This window comes from Dendrobates tinctorius, unplaced genomic scaffold (assembly GCF_039654945.1).
Source record: "Dendrobates tinctorius isolate UK_male_01 unplaced genomic scaffold, ASM3965494v1 ptg000048l, whole genome shotgun sequence".
Lineage (NCBI taxonomy): Eukaryota > Metazoa > Chordata > Amphibia > Anura > Dendrobatidae > Dendrobates > Dendrobates tinctorius.
Genome location: NW_027361716.1, coordinates 6,940,001 through 6,945,000, shown reverse-complemented (window position 1 = coordinate 6,945,000; position 5,000 = coordinate 6,940,001). Strand labels below are relative to the sequence as shown.

General features: G+C 37.7%; 2 non-coding genes across 2 annotated transcripts; both read left to right on the top strand.

Moving 5' to 3' along the window:
- The first annotated feature begins 1,740 nt into the window (after positions 1–1,740).
- TRNAS-AGA (transfer RNA serine (anticodon AGA)) lies at positions 1,741–1,822 on the top strand. The gene has a single exon. It is a non-coding gene; the product is annotated as a tRNA-Ser (tRNA).
- A 654-nt stretch (positions 1,823–2,476) lies between these two features.
- Positions 2,477–2,548, top strand: TRNAQ-UUG (transfer RNA glutamine (anticodon UUG)). The gene has a single exon. It is a non-coding gene; the product is annotated as a tRNA-Gln (tRNA).
- Positions 2,549–5,000: the final 2,452 nt, after the last annotated feature.

The following is a 5,000-nucleotide window of genomic DNA, read 5'->3' as shown; positions in this document are numbered from 1 at the left end:
TTGATCACTGAGCTTGATCATGGTGCTATTAGAAAACATGTGTGAAACTCATAAAAGCTTGACGTCTGAGTAGTCGTGGCCGAGTGGTCTGAAATCCATTGGGGTCTCCCCGCGCAGGTTCCAATTCTGCCGACTACGTCTATGTTTCAATAACTTTTTGACCTTTTATCTTTGTTGTTCAATTTGCATGTTTACTAGTCTATTCCCCATGACAGTGATCTGTGATGGAGCGAGTTTCTAGGACCAAACTGACTTTATCTTTGACTGTTCTTTAGATAATCTATTCTGGAGCAACATTACATGTGCGACTTGCCGCTAATCAAAAGAAGCATCGTGGGTGCCATCAGGTAAGAGGTTTTTCTCTTGATCTTGTCCAGCAGCCACAGACCGCTGTCCTGGCTAATGGACTGGGACATGCACTTTGATTTGCACAAACCTTAAATTATCTCTCAGATGAAGCCTTTTACCATGCAATGCTAATCTTTATCAACTACTGGATGAACAGTTTTCTAACAGTATAAGTTTTGCAATTTATTTTTTTCACACTTTTTCCAAGTAACAGATACAGCAATCTTTTTACTAGCCACTTTTCATCAACATTTCAAACTGTCCTAGCTGTGATATCGTGGAAATGTTGGTAAATTTGTGGAATGAAAGGTTATAAGATATCAATTTACCATTGTGTATGATTGCAGATTTGCACTGCAGCTTTGGAGCATGTTTTCGCCATCGTTCACGATTTCATATGCTTTATTCTGCACAACAAGCCGCAGCCATGACTGTGTAATGGTTAGCACTCTGGACTTTGAATCCTGTGATCTGAGTTCAAATCTCAGTGGAACCTGGGCACACATTTCGATTTTTCCATCTGCACTCACATCGACGATGCCCAATGTTTATGATGAAACAAGCAATTTAAAATCCACATAATATAAGACAAAAAAAGAGTTCAAGGATTCATGGAATACCATGGTCAAAGCTGTCAATCAAGTAGGATTAGCAAAAATTAAAATTGTTTATGTCACTCATTGTCAATGTCATACCAAGCAATCTCATTTTTCACATAACACTCTTTCCAAGTGGGTGAATCTGACAAGGATTTGAAGCCAAAATGGCTTCAGGAAGTGTTTTTGATTTTTCTCTAAGCCATCTTTTCTTGTGTTTTCCAGAATTTCCTAAAGTGCCTTATAAACATTTTTGGTGGTGTTTTTCTAAAAATTCTTTTCGGCGTCTTTTGAATGTGTTTTGTGGCTTTTTTTGTAGCACACAAAAGTCAATCAGGACCCTTTATAGGGTCTTTCGAACCTTACCCTTGACTTGTATTATAGGTATGGAGCTGTTCAAAGTGAAAAACAGCTGAAGATTGATATGGTAATTTCAGTTAACCGCTGGACATTTTTGGAAACTTGAGATGGTTAATAGATGCTCCAAAGCCTGATCAAATGAACATCAAGTCTTTTTTACTTGGAAATGATTATGTTCAGTCTTCTCAGCATTTTTGGATTATTTTTAAAGATGTTTTTGGAGCTGACTGACTCCAAATCCACATTATGAAGAGGGAAAAGCTTTAAACTGTGAATGGTTCCCATGGATGATGAATTTAAATCAGATTTTTGCATTTTACTGAGACCTTGTATTTTCTTTTCTTTTTCTGAGATGTCTTCCAGAGGGTTGATCACTGAGCTTGATCATGGAGCTATTAGAAAACGTGTGTGAAACTCATAACAACTTGACGTCTGAGTAGTCGTGGCCGAGTGGTTAAGGCGATGGACTAGAAAGCCATTGGGGTCTCACCGCGCAGGTTCAAATCCTGCCGACTACGTCTATGTTTCATAAACTTTTTGACCTTTTACCTTTGTTGTTCAATTTGCATGTTTACTAGTCTATTCCCCATGACAGTGATATGTGATGGAGCTAGTTTCTAGGACCAAACTGACTTTATCTTTGACTGTTCTTTAGATAATCTATTCTGGAGCAACATTACATGTGCGACTTGCCGCTAATCAAAAGAAGCACCGTGGGTGCCATCAGGTAAGAGGTTTTTCTCTTGATCTTGTCCAGCAGCCACAGACCGCTGTCCTGGCTAATGGACTGGGACATGCACTTTGATTTGCACAAACCTTAAATTATCTCTCAGATGAAGCCTTTTACCATGCAATGCTAATCTTTATCAACTACTGGATGAACAGTTTTCTAACAGTATAAGTTTTGCAATTTATTTTTTTCACACTTTTTCCAAGTAACAGATACAGCAATCTTTTTACTAGCCACTTTTCATCAACATTTCAAACTGTCCTAGCTGTGATATCGTGGAAATGTTGGTAAATTTGTGGAATGAAAGGTTATAAGATATCAATTTACCATTGTGTATGATTGCAGATTTGCACTGCAGCTTTGGAGCCTGTTTTCGCCATCGTTCACAATTTCATATGCTTTATTCAGCACAACAAGCCGCAGCCATGACTGTGTAATGGTTGGTTCCATGGTGTAATGGTTAGCACTCTGGACTTTGAATCCTGTGATCTGAATTCAAATCTCAGTGGAACCTGGGCACACATTTCGATTTTTCCATCTGCACTCAGATCGACGATGCCCAATGTTTATGATGAAACAAGCAATTTAAAATCCACATAATAAAAGACAAAAAAAGAGTTCAAGGATTCATGGAATACCATGGTCAAAGCTGTCAATCAAGTAGGATTAGCAAAAATTAAAATTGTCTATGTCACTCATTGTCTATGTCATACCAAGCAATCTCATACTCTGTGACTTGAGTCAATATTCACATAACACTCTTTCCAAGTGGGTGAATTTGACAAGGATTTGAAGCCAAAATGGCTTCAGGAAGTGTTTTTGATTTTTCTGTAAGCCATCTTTTCTTGTGTTTTCCAGAATTTCCTAAAGTGCCTTATAAACATTTTTGGTGGTGTTTTTCTAAAAATTCTTTTCGGCGTCTTTTGAATGTGTTTTGTGGCTTTTTTTGTAGCACACAAAAGTCAATCGGGACCCTTTATAGGGTCTTTCGAACCTTACCCTTGACTTGTATTATAGGTATGGAGCTGTTCAAAGTGAAAAACAGCTGAAGATTGATATGGTAATTTCAGTTAACCGCTGGACATTTTTGGAAACTTGAGATGGTTAATAGATGCTCCAAAGCCTGATCAAATGAACATCAAGTCTTTTTTACTTGGAAATGATTATGTTCAGTCTTCTCAGCATTTTTGGATTATTTTTAAAGATGTTTTTGGAGCTGACTGACTCCAAATCCACATTATGAAGAGGGAAAAGCTTTAAACTGTGAATGGTTCCCATTGATGATGACTTTAAATCAGATTTTTGCATTTTACTGAGACCTTGTATTTTCCTTTCATTTTCTGAGATGTCTTCCAGAGGGTTGATCACTGAGCTTGATCATGGTGCTATTAGAAAACATGTGTGAAACTCATAACAGCTTGACGTCCGAATAGTCGTGGCCGAGTGGATAAGGCCATGGACTAGAAATCCATTGGGTTCTCCCCGCGCAGGTTCAAATCCTGCCGACTATGTCTATGTTTCAATAACTTTTTGACCTTTTATCTTTGTTGTTCAATTTGCATGTTTACTAGTCTATTCCCCATGACAGTGATCTGTGATGGAGCGAGTTTCTAGGACCAAACTGACTTTATCTTTGACTGTTCTTTAGATAATCTATTCTGGAGCAACATTACATGTGCGACTTGCCGCTAATCAAAAGAAGCACTGTGGGTGCCATCAGGTAAGAGGTTTTTCTCTTGATCTTGTCCAGCAGCCACAGACCGCTGTCCTGGCTAATGGACTGGGACATGCACTTTGATTTGCACAAACCTTAAATTATCTCTCAGATGAAGCCTTTTACCATGCAATGCTAATCTTTATCAACTACTGGATGAACAGTTTTCTAACAGTATAAGTTTTGCAATTTATTTTTTTCACACTTTTTCCAAGTAACAGATACAGCAATCTTTTTACTAGCCACTTTTCATCAACATTTCAAACTGTCCTAGCTGTGATATCGTGGAAATGTTGGTAAATTTGTGGAATGAAAGGTTATAAGATATCAATTTACCATTGTGTATGATTGCAGATTTGCACTGCAGCTTTGGAGCCTGTTTTCGCCATCGTTCACGATTTCATATGCTCTATTCAGCACAACAAGCCGCAGCCAAGAATGTGTCATGGTTGGTTCCATGGTGTAATGGTTAGCACTCTGGACTTTGAATCCATTGATCTGAGTTGAAATCTCAGTAGAACCTGAGCACACATTTTCATTTTTCCATCTGCACTCAGATCGACGATGCCCAATGTTTATGATGAAACAAGCAATTTAAAATACACATAATAAAAGACAAAAAAAGAGTTCAAGGATTCATGGAATACCATGGTCAAAGCTGTCAATCAAGTAGGATTAGCAAAAATTAAAATTGTCTGTCACTCATTGTCTATGTCATACCAAGCAATCTCATACTCTGTGACTTGAGTCAATATTCACATAACACTCTTTCCAAGTGGGTGAATCTGACAAGGATTTGAAGCCAAAATGGCTTCAGGAAGTGTTTTTGATTTTTCTCTAAGCCATCTTTTCTTGTTTTTTTCCAGAATTTCCTAAAGTGCCTTATAAACATTTTTGGTGGTGTTTTTCTAAAAATTCTTTTCGGCGTCATTTGAATGTGTTTTGTGGCTTTTTTTGTAGCACGCAAAAGTCAATCAGGACCCTTTATAGGGTCTTTCGAACCTTACCCTTGACTTGTATTATAGGTATGGAGCTGTTCAAAGTGAAAAACAGCTGAAGATTGATATGGTAATTTCAGTTAACCGCTGGACATTTTTGGAAACTTGAGATGGTTAATAGACGCTCCAAAACCTGATCAAATGAACATCAAGTCTTTTTTACTTGGAAATGATTATGTTCAGTCTTCTCAGCATTTTTGGATTATTTTTAAGGATGTTTTTGGAGCTGACTGACTCCAAATCCACATTATGAA